The sequence below is a fragment of the Ambystoma mexicanum genome, chromosome 3q (genome assembly GCF_040938575.1).
Source record: "Ambystoma mexicanum isolate Mex_15411 chromosome 3q, UKY_AmexF1_1, whole genome shotgun sequence".
In the NCBI taxonomy this organism is placed as follows: domain Eukaryota; kingdom Metazoa; phylum Chordata; class Amphibia; order Caudata; family Ambystomatidae; genus Ambystoma; species Ambystoma mexicanum.
The window spans coordinates 1,151,230,846-1,151,249,324 of NC_090926.1; positions in this window are offsets into that span (position 1 = coordinate 1,151,230,846).

Consider the following 18,479-nt stretch of genomic DNA (forward strand, 5'->3'; position numbering starts at 1 on the left):
TTTAAACGTTTGGAAAGAAAAAATGAATTCATGTTTTAGTTGCAGGCTCTTTTAAGGTGCTTTCAGTACATTTTAAGATAGCCATTGAAATATCACTTGCTTTAATGGTTCTAATTAGTGTATGTTTGTATGGAGAGTTTATTTGTAAATGGTGCAAGCCAAAATTAAGTATTTACTACTACTTTAAGACATTCAGCCCAGTTCCTTCCTGGGTCTAAGTGTGGTTTAGCCTGCACTATACGCAGCTAGTCTGTAAAGTCTCCCGCCGAGGTTCGACAATGCAGCCATTTTGTTCCAATCTTACAATATGTCAATTCAAGATAGGGAATAATATTTCGGGTTATTCATTCTCAGAACTTTCTTTCATGACTGTGTCCAAAAAAGCGGATCTCACACAGACACAATATGTGAAGTTTAACAGTCAAGGCACAAAGCAGGCAGTACTTTGCAGATCTGCCTTTGTAACCTTCCGTGATAAATGTTGGGGATCGAGGGGTAACTAGTGTAATGCTGGAGTCATTATAGTAAAGTGTAAGACCAATGGCATAGGAATAAACAGCGTGTAGATAGTTGCGGGGTGGCAATCCTTTGCAGTGACCGTGTTTATTAATATAGAGTTTAGATAAATGTACTGACATGTGAAGCCAGCCCCATGATATGATATGATATGGCATTTATAACGCACCTGTACGCAAGTGTTTCCAGTCCCCTAAAGATAAGGGGTGTATCGGCCACTTTTACTCCCTAAAAATAGGCAAATACTTCCAAAAAATAAAAATAGGGAGTATAAATACTTAAACAAAAAATAGGAAACAAACACGTAGGACCTTGTGCTCCTGCTTTCACCCACACAGCTCCATGGATATGTTTGGACCAGTAGTGCATGGCATGTTGTACCGCAGGAAGAAACTACTATGATTAGTGTCTGATCTGAAGAAGTTAACATGTATCTTTTAATGTGCATGAATAAACTGGCAGCAAAGAAATATTTATTACAAAAACATTTCTGTTTTCCAGTTGAAACATATTTTTCCACACTTATAAAATGCTCCTGTTGGGAATTGGATTTACAGTTTAACTCCCTAAAAAATTATTTTACTCCCAACTTTTAAAAATAGGGAGTAAAATACTTCCACTTCCGAATCTTATGTGGAGACTGGTGTGAACCCATAGCTGCATCTACTTAAAAATGGAGAAGCCTCTCTGCGGCTCACCCTATACAAGGGCCCTGTTCACCCAATTGGACAGGTGGCGGCACTACGGCGCTATATACCATGGCAAGCACTAGACGTCTGCTGTTACTGCACTGGCTTGTAGAGCCGGGATCCACAGGGATAGAGAGTATAAATCGGCGGGAATAGCTGTAAACCATCTCTTGTGCTTAGAATCTGGCATTGCCCTTTGCTATACAAAAGAGATGGATTACATAGACAGTAGGTGTTTTCACCTAATGTCAACACTTGGGCTTAGCATCTGATGACTCAGTGTTACCATTCCTATGCATATTATCAATAATTAAATAGAAAGATAATGATTTCGGAATGAGGGACCCCTCATGAATTAACATAATTGTCCTCCTATATTTGTTTGTCTAATGTATAACAATTGCACTGCCAATTCCAAGGAAGCTGTATAAGAATTCTGTAGGGAGATCTAAGGCGAAAGGAGGTGGCGGTGTATATGTTCCAAGGTTTAATCAGCCATTTTAAAAATGGTTCTGTCATCCGCTACAGGCCTGCAGGCATGTCCCATGGTGGTCTTTAATACAGAAAATGTAATCTCCGTTTAGTAATGTGTGTGGGCCCAGCGGCAGGCCAACATGCAAAGTGTGTGGTGATATCTCCTGGCGGATCCTTTCTTCAGCGTTTTGTCAGCACAGCAGGGTTGTTTAATCTCCTGATTAATCCATGTCCTTACTATTCCCGCAGACAGCCGAGTGCGGCGGCCTCCTCAAACTGGAAGGTTGTAATCCCCGGCTTCCGCGGTCGTTCGTATCCCTTTGTAGGACCGGGCGGATTGAAAGATGGACGTTGTCTATTGGATCTGTCCTGTCACCATTGCTTTCTTGGATCCGGGCCACGGGGACCAGGCGGGGCACACTGTCTAGGGTTGCCGTAAGTCTAGATATGAAGGCCTTTCAAGAAAGGTCAATTTTAGCTACTGTGTTATATCGTGACTCATGCTACCACATGGGAGCGGTGTGGGTAGGAAGCCCCGAGAGTCCTTGACAGAAGAGTACCCATCATGGGACTGTGGGGGTGAACCATTAAATAGTTATATTTTTTCTTAGTGATCTGGCCCTCCCAATATTTAGTCAAAGAAGGGACCACAACCTGTCCAGCCATCTCCTTGGTCCTTGGACATCAACACTACTATCTAGGGCAGTGTATTGTAATATTAAGTATGTATGTCACTCAATGCCCTTCATAGCCTTGATGGTAATGATTCAGTAGGCATTTTAGAATGGTTAAGAGCAGGTGGAGCTAGTTTCTAGGTGTCTGACCCAGTACTCTGGAATTTGCTACCCATTCACATCAGAAATGAGCAATGTTTCTCTTCTTACAAAAACCGAATCAAAACCTATCTGTTCGACAAATATGAAGAATGTCTTACCTTGGTTTGAATACCGTGGCCAATCCTTACTGTTCTGCTTCATCAACTATGTACTGTACACCGCTGTGATACCCTTGGGTCTGGGCGGTTTCATAAATGTAATAAATAAATAAATAAATAAATAAATAAATAAATACAATTAAATATGCTACTGTGTAAGTTCAGTATCCCCTGACTACTGTGAAGTTTAAGTAACTTTGGTTAACACCTCACCGCTTGGGAGGACTTTGCAAGCCCACTTAGATCAAAAGGTGTTAATTCTGCATTCACCGGCTCATAGTCTATTATCCCAGTGACAACAGTGATGACACTGTGCCTCCTTTGCCCAAGAAGAGTGCTGTCACTACATGGCTGGAGCGTTGTTGTGTGGAGCAATAAGTCTGGCATTATTTAAATTGTGCTGAACACCACCTTGGAGGGTACGCAAGCCATGGAGCCACTTCTAAGTGGGCTGAGCGTCACCGGTGCTAGATTTATGAAGATCCTGCCACAATTGGCAGAATGAGTGTGACAAAAATGTTATTCATATTCCAAAGCATAGCTCTTTCTTCCCTCATGTCATGCTAGTTGGCAACTCTCAGAAAGAGCTCTTTGTATTTAGAGCAAGCACCCGATCCCATCCGAAGACTTCTAGTCCATCACATATTCTTGGGATTGTCCTCATCTTTGAGGACAAGGTCGTCTCCATCCTTTCTTGCATTGCTGCTAATTAGCCCTTCGTGTACTAACCTATACTTATTACCTCCCTGTATCTCGGCCTCAGTAGCTTCACCCAAAGCTACATTCACTAATTTCTCAAATAAATAATAAATGAGCTCAATCACTGGACCCTTGTCTGAACAGGATTCTTAAACCTTGTTGCACCCCTATCTATGAAGCACTTCTCTCTTTGGTCAATGCATACCTTATTGCACGCACCACCCTTTCTTCCTTCCTTTATTTATTTATTTATTGAGCATTTGTTAGGCGCCTATACCACAGGATAGTGAGTCCAGGTGCCACAAGACAAAGTGAGGAGGGAACAGGGGAGTAAATAACAGTGGCAACAACTGTAAATATCCATTCGTGATCATACTAGACCTCATGACATTTGGACATGCAAATGCAGTGAAGAGAAGTGCGGGATGTTTGCAAGGGAGGGGGGAGGTATGGCTAAGTGCTGGTGGTAGCATGGGAAGGAAGTGCAAGGGGAGCCAGGGAGGAGGCCACTGGCTAAGTGATAGGGCGGAGGAATCCCAAGGGCGGAATGCACAGCCACCAGGCAGGGGGCCCACAAGCGCAGTGCTGAGAGGAGAGGGGAGGAGTGCTGTTGTTGAGGGGGTATAGGGCCTGGTAACCTGTGAGATTTATGAAGGTCCAGGCCACCAGTCTCAGTGGCAGTGGGGTCATTAGCAGGTAAGGTAAAGAGGGAAAGATGTAGAGAAAAGCACGGGTTTGAGAAGTATCTGGAATTTAAGGAGGTCTAGCTCAAGTCTGAGAGGAGCAGAAAGGCTGTTCCAAAGAGAGGCACTAGCCGAAGAGAAAGACCTGACCCCTACTCTCCGCTTGGAAAAGCATTTGACAAGCAGAGAGTTGCAGTTAGAGGAGTGGAGGGTTCGAGCAGGGATGCATTTAGGGAGGGAAAGGTGGAGATTGCATGGTTTCAGGCCCCAGAAAGCCATGTGGATGATGCAGAGGGTCTTGAATTTGATCCACACGGCCACCGGGCGCAAGTGGAGAGATTTTAGGTCTGGAGAAATATGGTCCCTGGGCTTGAGGCCAAGGATAAGTCTTGCAGCCCTATTCTAGATTATCTGAAGGGGGCATAGAGAGGAAAGGGGGAGATTGAGGAAGAGACTTGCAGTAGTCCAGTCTAGAGAGAACCAGAGCTCTGGAGACTTTGAGCTTCTGGGGAAAGGTGAGGAAATGGAGAATGCCTCTAAGGAGATGAAGCTGGAAGTGGACCTTCTTGGCAAAGCCCAAGATGTGAGGAGTGAAGGAGAGAGCAGAGTCGAAAAGATGTCCCCAAGGTTTTTGGCCTCACAGGATGGTGAGGGTGGAGGACCCAAGGAGGACGGCCAGAGGGTAGGAGGGAAACAGAGCTCAGGTGTCCCAATGAGAAAGATCTCCATCTAACTAGCATTGTTAGCCGTGTACCATGACTGGATGGAGGTCAGACAATCAGGGATGAGAGAGGAGGAAGAGGAGGAAGTAGAGTGAAGTTTGGAGGAAAGCTGTGTGTCATCAGCATAACACTGCAAATGAGGAGAAAAGGAAGAGATCATGTGAGCAAGAGGGGGAGGCATATTGGAGAGCGATGGCGATCGGAGAGAGCCCTGGCGGACAATGCAGGTAGAGAGTGAGGTGGAGGAGGAGAAAGGGCCCAGGTGCAACTTTGAAGGGCGGTTAGTGAGGAAAGAGGTCAGCTAATCCAGTGCCCGGTCCGTGATGCCAAGGGTATCACAGAGATGTTTTATGAGGATAGAATGGTTGACCGTGTCAAAGGCAGATGAGAGGTCGAGGCGAGTGAGAACAGCAGGAGAGTTGGAGTCAGGATTTGTGAGCATGTCTTCAGGGGTGTTCAGAAGAGTGGTTTCCGTGCCTCTGGATATCCGGAATCCAGATTGATGGTCATGGAGGCAACCAACAAGTTCAGTATGAAGGATCAATTGAGGGAGGATCAAATTCTCCAAGAGTTTACCCAGGAAGGGGGTGGTGGAGTGATAGTTAGCCTGGCAGGAGGGGTCAGCAGATGTATTTTTTTAGGAGACAATGCACAAGGGAATCCTTAAGTGATAGAGGGAAAGAGTCAGCAGTGACAGAGTGGTTACAGAAGGAGAAGAAGATGTTATCCTTAATGGTACTGGAAGAGCAGGGGAGCACCTGTTTGGATGAGACCTTCATATATCGGACAACTTTGGAAACCTCAGCAGGTGCTATGGGTTGGAGGGAGGAGAGTGCAGGAGTGTGGAGGGAGTGTAGCCAAGGGAGGCAGAGGAGCAGGAGCGGGAGTGGAGATGGGGTGGTGGGGAGTGAGGACAGGATGTCCTGAGTTTTAGCTATAAAATGAGAGGCCAAAACGGTACAGAGAGCCTGGGATGGAAGGAGAGAGGTGGCGATTGCAGTTGGATTGGCTAGTTGCTTGCAGTTTTTGAAAAGCTCAGCTGTGTTGTTAGTGGCACTTGAGATCCTGGCTTGGATGTGGGCCCTCTTCTTGGAATGGATAGAAAAGCGAAATTGCCGTTGGAGCAGGTGACAGGCCAGTTTGTCGGAGGGTGAACCTGAAGTCTGCCACTTCCGTTCAGCAACCACTGCATGAAAATGATAGTATACTAATGTTCTCAGATTGGTAAAACATGGTAACCCCATCCCTGTCTCTAATAATACTAAACCCCTTGGTATCTACCTCGATGCCATATTATCCTTCACCAAACAAACCAATGCAGTAGCGTCTTCAGCCGCCTACACATGTAAACGTATTACAGCATGTAGGCCGTTTATCTCCACTCCCAACTGCAGTACTCTTGCTAGAACGTTAGTCTTGTCCAAAGTAGATTATTGTAATGCCTTCTACTTAGGCACTAGCCGCAAAAATATTCACAAACTACAAGTAACTCAAAATAACGCCATTGGGGCAGCCCTCACCATCCCTAAGAAGTCGCATATCTCTGAGACTAGACGTAATCTGCATTGGCTCCCTATAGAGCACAGAATATCCCTCAATGCTCTTGCCCTTACCCACAAAGCCAGGGCTAACCCCGCACCATTTTACATCTCTAACCAACTTACCCCACACACATCTACAAGACCACTTAGAACAGCTTAAGTTAACACTATATCTATACCAAGATTCAAACTCCATAACTCGGGAGGAGTTAGTTTCCCTGTACGAGCCTCAAAGCTATCAAACACTTTACCTGTTCCAATCAGGCTGTAACCTCCTTCAACCTATTTAAAAGCAACACCAAACGTTGGCTTCATGACCTGGACACATTGACAGCTTAACATCTTAGAGCTTAGATTTACTGCCTACCCACTGTACATATTGTAAATAATATTACTATCTGTCTCACCTTCGGCCCACCGCCGTAATTGCAACATGTATGCTTGAACCTGTAATACCAATGTATGTATTTATTTGTAACCACAACTATTGTAACTGTTGCCTACTGCTTGCTAATGTAACTGTACTCTTATGTAACATGATCAAAAAACGTATGCGCCCGTATGCCCCTGGTCCTGGTTGCGCTTTATAAATAAACCAAATACAAATACAAATACAAATTGCGTAACCTCAACTTTGCAACAGTTTACACTGCTATTGTAAACATTTTGCAAACATAATGGCCTCATTAGGAGTTTGGAGGTAGCCAAGCACTTCGTAAGGCCATGGCTACCTCCAAACGAAAAATAACCGGGCCATTCCGACCTTTGCGGGCCCGGTAATTTCCCTTGCATGGGATCCGGAGCCGGTACGTCCCCATTCCCATTTGAGCCCCCATAGGGCTCAATGCGAATGGGGAGGATGGTTGCTGCGGTCCCGTTCATAAGGGTACCGTTGCTACCATCCTGTTCTGCTTGCGGGTGACGCTCTGCACACCTGGTCTAACCAGGCGTGCAGAGCGGCACCTGCGAGCAGATCTCGTAATGTGGTGGCAAGGTAACAACAGTGCTGGTAGCACGACCGGCGCCATTTGTGCCTTACCGCCACAGACGTAATGAGGCCCAATGTCTACTTGCAGTTTACACAACATTTGCATGAGTGTACACTACCTTTGCAAACATTTTACAACATTGTAAACTATGTGCAAAACCTAGTGTTTACAATGGTTTGCTTGTTTGTAAACCATACCCAATGCAAGTGTTACAAATGTTCTGTAAAACATTAACAAAATGTTTACATAGTTTACAACAATGTTGCATACCTTTTGTTTTACTGGTTCACAAAAATGTGTAAACCTTTCAAACCGTAATTTTGGTTAGGTTTACAAAAGAGCAAACATTGTAAATGTAAGGTATTGCATGCAGTTTACATTTTTGTAAAACATAGGGAAGCAAGGTGAACACCCATTTAAATATTGTACAAACTTAAATAAACACTAAGTTTGTGAAATGTTTAAGGGAGCTTTCTAAACAGTTGCAAATGGTTTACAAATCTAACAACATTGGAAACTGTAATTTGTATCAGAGAAGCTAGATCAGAGCCACATCATCCGTTACACTTGGAGGCAGACCTTAGGCAGATCCTCATGACAAGGGCAAGGATTTCAAGGGTGTTAGAGATGGGGAGGAGAAGGTTAGTGAGGATAGAGTCAGAGGGAGAGTCAGAAGCAGGGGTGGGAGGGGGGATGAAAGAGTAGGCAAAGGCAGCGACTGACACTCGCTTCATCAGCAAATGATTGCGAAGGAGGCTGGCAGTTTGGGAGGCAGCTCGGACAGAGGGCTGAGGGGCCACAGGCGGGATGAGAGGAGAGAGTGGTGGGCCAGGAGAGGGGAGGGAGTAACACTGTGTTAGAGAGAGGGATGTCACCAGAGATCAAGGCATCCAGAGTGTGTCCGGCTGAGTGGGTTGGACCAGACGGAAGAATAGTAAGAGTGGCAGTCACTGAGGTCACGGATCCATGAGGTGGCTGATTCGGGTGAGTCGAGGTGGATATTGAAGTCACTGAGGAGGAGGAGTTTGGAGGTGAAGGTCTAGAGGGAGGAGTTGACCTTGCCCATTCGGAGAGGATGATTGGGATAGGGACAGGGTCCCATAGATGGTAGCAAGGGTCAGTGGGAGAGTGGGTGAGACCCCAAGCCTACAGACAAGACATTAAAAAGAGGTGTAGGATTGAGTAGGTATGGTAGTAGCAGTGACCAACTCAAGGAAAATCAGGGCCATCCACCTCCGGCCAGTTTGCCCTAGGTTTGGAGAGGAGTATGTAGCCATCAGGGAGGAGAGTGTCAAGAGCAGTTACAGAGCTGGCATTGAACCACGTCTTGGTAAGGACGAGAATGTCGAAGTAAAGGTTTTCAAGAAGGAAACAGATGTCAGAGTAATGTTTGGCAGCAGAACAAGCCTTCAAAGTAGCTAGGTGAAGCTGATTACCACTTTTGAAAGTTTTCCGAGGAGGGGGACAGGAGGGTGGTACTCCCTGTCGGTGGTGGTGGAAAGGTTAGGGAGGAGGAAGGAGGAGTAGCAGGAGGAGGGGGAAGACAATGAGAGAGGACAGGCAGTGGTCGAGGAGGAGAAGGATAGGTTGAGAACCTTGGGCCATGATAGTGCCATTGGTGATAGACAATAATGATGCACCTAGAGGATGAGAAGTATGCCAAGAGTACTTCCCATCTGATGCCACCATTAATGGGTGAAAAGGTGAAAGGGGAGAGAGTGGAGACCAAGTGGGGAGTCCATGGGTCTGGGGAGGGGACAGAAAAGAGTATATCAGTAATAGTCTGCCTGGAAGTAGCTTTGACGTAGGTGTCAGCAATGGCTTTAGCATGGCTGCAGTCTCCCTGCATCTCGCACATTCTCTAGACCTTAGTGTCATCCTCACCAAGTTCCATCTTATTTCTCTTCTGCTGGACTCCAGAAACGCCTGGAGATCATGCCAGGACCCAACTCCAACATTTTGCCGAGAACAAACATACCCTCCACCCTTTTTAGACCAGATTCTGTCTAGGGAGTGTGACCGAGACGGCACTTCTATGCACCTTAGATAAGACCTGAATAGCAACTGACACAGGAGGTGTGATTGGCCTGGCTAAGCTTGAGCTCTCTGTGGCATTAGACACTGTGTACTATGACATTGGAATCAGCTGCCCTCACTCCCAGGAATGGAGGGAATGTTGATTACTTGGCTTTCTTCTTATTGTGAGATCAATCTCTCTTTATTCCTCTGTTTTATTCCCCGGCTCCTCAAGGATCTTCATCCTCCCCATCCTTTTCAACCTATATGTTCAACGTCTTCCAACCCTTATTGCATCTTTTGGTTTGCCTTTTAAACTTCCACAGATAAAACCCAGCTCCTTGTCTGCTGGGACATGGAGTCGGCGAGATGACCTCACGCTTCCAATCCTGTATGAGCGCCATCTCTCTTCGGATGAACAGTACCTCTCTAACGCTCAACTCAAATAAAACTCAGGCACTCAATATTGGGGGACCTCACAACATTTGGAACCACGAGTTTTGGCCCGATGGGCTAATTAACCATCCCAAACTAGTCTGTTGGTCAAGAACTTGCGAGTCAAGTTCGGCAAAGGCCCTTCTCACCTGCAATGTTTGAACCAGGTCTTCCTCGCCCATTGGTACTACCTCTGTATCCGGCACCCAATCGTCAAGCCCCCGCCCCCCTTCTTCTGCGCACATCTCCATGCCTTCATCTCTTATTCAGTTGCATTTGGTCTACTCCAGTTCCCGTTCAGTGTGCACCTCTGCACACCATTTGGTGTTTCTTCATGTACTGCAAATCTTGCTTTGTCTCATTGTCAGGCTCCATCACCCCTCTCGTACTTCTCTTTACCTTGTCAAACCTTAACGACTTCCTATTATGCAAAAGGTGCAATTTAAAACCCTCCTCATTGTCTTCCACTGTTTTTCCACTGTTTTTTCAGAACACGAAACACTTGCCTCTCTGCTACAGTCCCGCCCTGGCATTTCTTTGAAACATCCATCTGTTTGCATTCCACCTTTCCCTCTGCGTGCCAAGCACCCACTCTGTGGCAATTGAGCACTGTAAAAAATACAATAAATAGGAATATATTTGAACACACTATTGTTGGTCACTTGCTTGCATTGGGGCAAAGGGCAGCAGCTATATGTTTGTCATTCATTCATGTTGCTTTAATGATTTTCCTTTGTGGCTGCATCCAGGGGGTACATCTCTTCCTTTTTCCTGTCATACAGTGGCATCTTTTCATTGTAACATTGTGTAACCTAGGAGGGTATAAGCAGGTGTGATGACGAGGTTTGGGTGAACCTTCTGCTGGCTCCCGCAAATCTCGTAGTGAGGTTCATGGGTTCCCAACAATTTATCTTCCAGTCTGAATCTGCCCAAATCTCCTTTAAGACCCATACAACTTTCGGGAAGTTCAGAAGAAGTTTGGACTAGTGCAGGCTGATTTGTGGGGAACAAAACATCTATAAAATATCTTAAAAGCCTTTAGAAAGGGAGGGAAGGGTGAGGGGAAACAGGGGAGTCAGTTGGGCAGGAGGAAAAGGAGTCGTATGCATTTGTGAATGTTATCCAAGGAGAACCGTACATTAAGCTCTGTAGTAAGATATCTCACCAGATAAAAGCACCTACTGTAGAGATCTATGTCGAACTTGCAGTGCTCAGATTTGAATCTGGGTAAGAGGAACTCCGTCTTTCATCCTTCTGAAAGTGATGAAATTAGTAACAATGAAATATACAGAGAATCCGTTACAGCCATGAAGCTATAGGGCCGGGGAAGAGTCAGTCGTGCACTATTGATGCATTCATTTTCAACCTGCTGAGTTTGCTTCCAAGAGCACTCCTGAGGTTATTTATTTAATATTAGGTATAGTCTTTGACTGCTGTCAATGACCTCAGAAAGGCCAGTAGGGCTGAAACGGAGTCATTCACATGTTATGCATTCATAATGCAGATTCTGACAATCCTTAAAGGAATTCCGCTTAGTCAGGCTGGATTGCATGGCTATGAGCTCTGTACCTGGAAAACACACGTAACACATATCTGCAATACATGGTCCATGGATGCAGTGAGGGCCACACATGCTTCTGACACTAATGTATGCAAGGGGACTAGCAAGCACATATTTTGTGCTTTGCCACAGCACCTTGATATGCGCAGGCCACCTCTGTGAATAAGGCGACCTGTGCATTTCTCCAAGTAAAGCAAATAAAAAACGCATTCTCAGTGCATATTTTTTTTCCATTTCATGTTGTGCATTTGGCACTAAGGGTTCATTACGAGTCGGGCAGGATTCTGGTGGTAAATCTGACAGAATACCACCCAATGGAATTACCATTACCGCCATTTGGTTTCATGGGATTACGCCAGATTACAAGTGGTGGTGGCAGAGTTAATCCCAATTTTTTGACAGTCCATTGGACTCCATGAGCCATTTTTGGCAGAATTACTGCTGCAGTAATTACACCAATTCGCCAATTTTTTTGCTGTAAATGGGAGGGTTTACCCCACTCCATGGCCATTCTCGTAGCAGTATAATGGTGCAGGAAAAGTGGCAGCAATTACGTTGCTGCCAATTGTTTCCTGCACCGCCATACTTTAAGTGTTTTTATTTTTTAAGATTCCAACTGATTTTTTTATTAAGAGTTAAAAACAGCCAAGTGCAAAACATTAGTCATTTAGATTTCGAGCGCATCCCTGGCAGGAAAGGTCTGAACATCCGACCTAGTCTATTTCCTTTATACTCGCCGCCATAGCTCCGGGCTGATTGTACGCTTTATAAATGCAAATAAACAAATAAATACATAAAATCCTTTGTTTGCTTTGAACATGTGCTGGCAGTCAAACCTCTGCCCTCTTCCACCGTTCCCAGCCACCGTTCATCGGCATGACTTGTCATCAACTTAACCCAAATGCCCTGCACGTTTCCATACACTCAAGTACAGTGAAAATACGGGCTAGTCTACTTTTGGCTGAAGCTACCAGGCTCATGTTAGTGACGATCTATGGGTGTACTTCTGGTCGGATTTCATTCTGTGAGAGAGAGAACCGCAGGAGAAGGCTGAGGACGCGGGCACCGAAATCTGCCCCTGGAACCTGCTCCTAACTTAGAAGGCATCCCACCCCTTATGAGGGGGAGGGGGGTCCCTCATGCAGCTGCTGGTGGCGCTACACCTGGAGATGTCAAAGCGAGAGCTCTACTCGCTGTGCCACTTGACTGTGCCACTTATTCTAGTGTGAAGGATGGGGGTGGAGTGTGGTGATTTGCTTTTTATGGAGCTGTGTTTACTGGGTGGATTTATTGTATTGTTTATTTATATAGCGCCTATACACAGGAAAGTGTTTCTAAGCTCTCATTTATCGAGCACCTGCAGTGTTGGCGAGATATACTGGAAGCCAGTGAGGGTGGGTGTCTACTGACGTCCCCATACCGCCTCTGTTTTACACTGGTGCTAGTTTTACTGTTCGCTTAGCAGCAGCAGCCAGGGCTGTACACTCAGAGGGTGCCCAACTTTCTGCCCCAGGATTGGCCGCCTTGGGTGCTCATTAGGATGGGGGCGGGAGGCCAATGATGGAGTTGGAGTGTGCTGCAGCCGCTCCAGGAGTGCCTCTCGGGTGCTCTGAAGGGGGCATAAAGCGTGCGCTGCTGTTCGCCTGCTGTGGCTCGAGATGCCACACAAGTGTTTGTGGCACGGAGTATGGCATGAAATGGAATCCATTCAGAAAGTGTTGTCAGATGTTCCTGTGTGCTCATTTGAGATGCAGCGCTACCTTTGGATTCTAGGTGTTGTCTCCACGTGGGGATGGGACAGGAATTCTAATGCGACATGGAACACTAGTCACACACCCTCTGCTTTTGCCTGTGATGGTTCTCCAGTATTTTCCTCATGCCACTCCTAATCCCGCCAGGCCACCTCCCTGCCTTCCTGTCCTGAACATATTGCAACTTCTCTTTTCACCTCCCGCACTTTGAACTTTGTAAGGTGCTCCGATGTCCCCATGGTAAGGCCAGTGCTTTACAAATGTTCAAAATAAATACATATTTTCCCCTGATACCTGTTTTAAACTTTTCAAATTAACAAAGGGTGTTGGGGGGTCCTGGGAGTCCCTCTGCCAGACATTAGTCCTGGTTACGAGAGACTTACCCAGAGTCTTTAGCTCACTATCTTTCACAGAGAGGAAATATCCCAAACATATCAGTCTTTGTCCTGCCCTGGGGCAGTCCAGCACCGAAATGCTAGGCAATTCTCCTCTGAACAAGAGTACCAACAGCATCCCCAGACACGTGTTTCCGTCTGGTTGGACCTAATCAGTAGGGAGGAGCTGTGCCTCTCTAAGAATAGTGAGCAAGGGGTCCACGTCTGGATTCCCCTAGTAACTTAGGGTGAGGCCCAAAGTTACTTAAATATGCAAAAGACAAGGGGGCGGGGGGTCCTGGGAGGCTCTCTTCCAGACATTAGTCCTGGTTGCGATAGCCTTACCCAGAGTCTTTAGCTCACTATCTTTCACAGAGGAGAAATATCCCAAACATATCAGTCTTTGTCCTGCCCTGGGACCGAAATGCTAGGCAATGCTCCTCTGAACATTATGCAGCAATTGTAGGAGGGCAAATGTGATTGCTCATACATGGAGATAGTTTTCATAAGCCTACTAACACATATAAAAACGAATTAAATTTGAGGAAGCTTTGTGCATCGTACAATTCTGGCAGGGGCAGACATAACAACGTTCGTAATAGAGGTTTAGAATACACCTCATTTTACAACACGTTAGAATTTTCGCAGTCCACATACTAGCGACAGGGTACTAAGAAGTTTGGCAATGTATCTCTCTCTCAGCGCAGGTCAGCACCCCTTGCATGGGCTCTTCAGCCTGTGAAAGAGCGCTATGGTGCACCCCTTGCATGGTCTTGTCAGTCTGTGAGAGAGCGCTGTGATGCACCCCTTCTTTAGTCTCTGAGAGAGTGCTATGGTGCACCCCTTGCACTGACACTTCAATTTGACAGAGAGTGCTATGGTGCACCCCTTGCACTGACACTTCAATTTGACAAAGAGTGCTATGGTGCACCCCTTGCACTGACACTTCATCTGTGAAAGAGCGCTAAGGTGCACCACTTGTATGGTCTCTTCAGACAGTGAGAGAGTGCTATGGTCTCGTCAGTTTGTGAGAGAGTGCTATGGTGGACCCCTTGCATGGGCTCTTCAGTCTGTGAGAGAGCGCTATGGTGCACCCCTTGCATGGTCTCTTTAGTCTCTGACAGAGCGCTATGGTGCACCCCTTGCACTGACACTTCAGTATGTGAGAGAGCGCTAAAGTGCACCACTTGTATGGTGTCTTCAGCCTGTGAGAGAGTGCTATGGTGCACCTCTTGCACTGACACTTCAGTCTGACAGAGAGCGCTATGGTGCACCCCTTGCATAGGCTCTTCAGTCTGTGAGAGAGCGCTATGGTACACCCTTTGCATGGTCTCTTTAGTCTCTGTGAGAGCGCAATGGTGCACCCCTTGCACTGACACTTCAGTCTGACAGTGAGTGCTATGGTGCACCCCTTGCATGGGCTCTTGAATCTGTGGGAGACCACAATGGTGCGCTCCTTACATGGGCTTTTCAGTCAGTGAGTGAACGCTATGGTGCACCCCTGGCATGGTCTCTTCTGTCTGTGAGAGAGCGCTATGGTGCACTCCTTACATGGGATTTTCAATCAGTGAAAGAGCGCTATTGTGCACCCATTGTATGGTCTGGTGCACCCCTTGCATGGTCTCTTTAGTCTGTGAGGGAATGCTATGGTGCACCCTTTGCAAGGGCTCTTCAGTTGGTGAGAGCGCTATGGTGCAACCCTCGTATGGTCTCTTCAGTCTATGTGAGAGAGCGCTATGGTGCACCCCTTGCATGGCCTCTTCAGCCTGTGAGAGAGCACTATGGTGCACCACTTGCATGGTCCCTTCTGTCTGTGAGAGAGCACAATGGTGCACCCCTTGTATGGTCTGGAGCACCCTTTGCAGGGGCTCTTCAGTTGGTGAGAGTGCTATGGGGTACCCCTCGTATGGTCTCTTCAGTCTATGTGAGAGAGCACTATGGTGCATCCCCTGCATTTGCTCTTCAGTCTGTGAGAGTGCTATGGTGCACCCCTTGCATGGGCTCTTCAGTCTGTGAGCGAGCGCTATTGTGCACCCTTTTCATTGGCTCTTCAGTCTGTGAGAGAGTGCTATGGTGCACCCCTTGCATGGGCTCTTCAGTCTGTGAGAGAGCGCTATGGTTCACCCCTTGCATGGTCTCTTTAATCTCTGAGAGAGTGCTATAGTGCACCCTTTGCATAAGCTCTTCAGTCTGTGAGAGAGCACTGTGGTGCACCCCTTGCATGGGCACTTCAGTCTGACAGAGAGCGCCATGGTACACCCTTTGCATGGTCTCTTTAGTCTCTGAGAGAGTGCTATGGTGCACCCCTTGCATGGGCTCTTCAATCTGTGGGAGAGTGCTATGGTGCACCCTTTGCATGGGCTCTTCAGTTGGTGAGAGCGCTATGGTGCACCCCTCGTATGGTCTCTTCAGTCAATGTGAGAGGGTTCTATGGTGCACTCCTTGCAAGGGCTCTTCAGTCTGTGGGAGAGCGCTATGGTGCACCCCTTGTATGGTCTCTTCTGTCTGTGAGAGAGCGCAATGGTGCACTCCTTACATGGGCTCTTCAGTCTGTGGGAGAGCGCTATGGTGCACCCCTTGTATGGTCTCTTCTGTCTGTGAGAGAGCACAATGGTGCACGCCTTACATGGCCTTTTCAGTCGGTGAGTGAACGCTATGGTGCACCCCTTGCATGGTCTCTTCTGTCTGTGAGAGAGCGCTATGGTGCACTCCTTACATGGGCTTTTCAATCAGTGAAAGAGAACTATTGTGCACCCATTGTATGGTTTGGTGCACCCCTTGCATGGTCTCTTTGGTATGTGAGGGAATGCTATGGTGCACCCCTCGTATTGTCTCTTCAGTCTATGTGAGAGGGTGCTATGGTGCACCCCTTGCAAGGGCTCTTCAGTCTGTGAGAGACGCTATGGTGCACCACTTGCATGGTCTCTTCTGTCTGTGAGAGAGCACAATGGTGCACCCCTTGTATGGTCTGGTGCACCCCTTGCATGGTCTCTTTAGTCTGTGAGGGAGTGCTATGGTGCACCCTTTGCATGGGCTCTTCAGTTGGTGAGAGTGCTATGGTGCACCCCTTGCATGGCCTCTTCAGTCTGTGAGCGAGCGCTATTGTGCACCCTTTTCATTGGCTCTTCAGTCTGTGAGAGAGTGCTATGGTGCACACCTTGTATGGTCTCTTCAGTCTGTGAGAGAGCACTATGGGGCACCTCTTGTATGGTCTCCTCAGTCTGTGAGAGAGTGCTATGGTGCACCGCTTGTATGGTCTCTTCTGTCTGTGAGAGAGTGCTGTGGTGCAGTCCTTACGTGGGATTTTCAATTGGCGAGAGAGCACTATGGTGCACCCCTTGCATGGTCTCTTCTGTCTGTGAGAAAGTGCTATGGTGCACCCATTGTATGGTCTGGTGCACCCTTTGCATGGTCTCTTCAGTCTGTGAGAGAGTGCTATGGTGCACCCCTTGCATGGGCTCTTCCGTCAGTGAGAGAGCGCTATGGAACACCACTTGCAAGGTCTCTTTAGTCTGTTAGAGAGTGCTATGGTGCACCCCTTGCATGGGCTCTTCTGTCTGTGAGAGAGTGCTATGGTGCACCCCTTGCATTGGCTCTTCCTTCTGTGAGAGAGTGCTATGGTGCACCCCTTGCATGGGCTCTTCAGTCTGTGAGAGAGCACTGTCGTGCACCCCTTGCATGGGCTCTTCCTTCTGTGAGAGAGTGCTATGATGCATCCCTTGCATGGTCTCTTTAGTCTCTGAGAGAGCGCTATGGTGCACCCTTTGCATGGGCTCTTCTGTCTGTGAGAGAGTGCTATGGTGCACCCCTTGCATTGGCTCTTCCTTCTGTGAGAGAGCACTATGCTGCACCCATAACATGGGCTCTTCATTCTGTGAGAGAACACTATGGTGCACCCCTTGCACTGACACTTCAATTTGACAGAGAGTGCTATGGTGCACCCCTTGCACTGACACTGCAATTTGACAAAGAGTGCTATGGTGCACCCCATGCATGGTCTCGTCAGTCTGTGAGAGAGTGCTGTGGTGCACGCCTTGCATGGTCTCTTTAGTCTCTGAGAGAGCGCTATGGTGCATCCCTCGCACTGACACTTCAATTTGACAGAGAGCGCTATGGTGCATCCCTTGTACTGACACTTCAGTCTGTGAGAGAGCACTAAGGGGCACCACTTGTATGTTCTCTTCAGCCTGCGAGAGAGTGCTATGGTGCACCCTTTGCATGCTCTCTTCAGTTTGTGAGAGAACGTTATGGTGCACCCCTTGCATGGGCTATTCAGTCTGTGAAAGAGTGCTATGGTGCACCCCTTGCATGGTCTCGTTAGTCTCTGAGAGAGCGCTATGGTGCACCCCTTGCACTGACACTTCAATTTGACAGTGAGTGCTATGGTGCACCCCTTCCACTGACACTTCAATTTGACAAAGAGTGCTATGGTGCACCCCTTGCACTGACACTTCAGTCTGTGAGAGAGCACTAAGGTGCACCACTTGTATGGTGTCTTCAGCCTGTGAGAGAGTGCTATGGTGCACCCCTTGCAAGGTCTCTTCAGTCTGTGAGAGAGCATAATGGTGCACCCCTTGCATGGGCTCTTCAGTCTGTGAGAGAGTGCTATGGTGCACCCATTGCATGGTCTCTTTAGTCTCTGAGAGAGCGCTATGGTGCACCCCTTGCACTGACACTTCAATTTGACAGTGAGTGCTATGGTGCACCCCTTGCACTGACACTTCAATTTGACAAAGAGTGCTATGGTGCCCCACTTGCACTGACACTTCAGTCTGTGAGAGAGTGCTAAGATGCACCACTTGTATGGTGTCTTCAGCCTCTGAGATAGTGCTATGGTGCACCCCTTGAATGGTCTCTTTAGTCCCTGAGAGAGCGCTATGGTGCACCCCTTGGAAAGGCTCTTCAGTCAGTGAGAGAGCATTATGGTACACCCTTTGCATGGTCTCTTTAGTCTCTGAGTGAGCGCTATGGTGCACCCCTTGCACTGACACTTCAGTCTGACAGAGAGCGCTATGGTGCACCCCTTGTATGGTCTCTTCTGTCTATGTGAGAGGGTGCTATGGTGCACCCCTTGCAAGGGCTCTTCAGTCTGTGA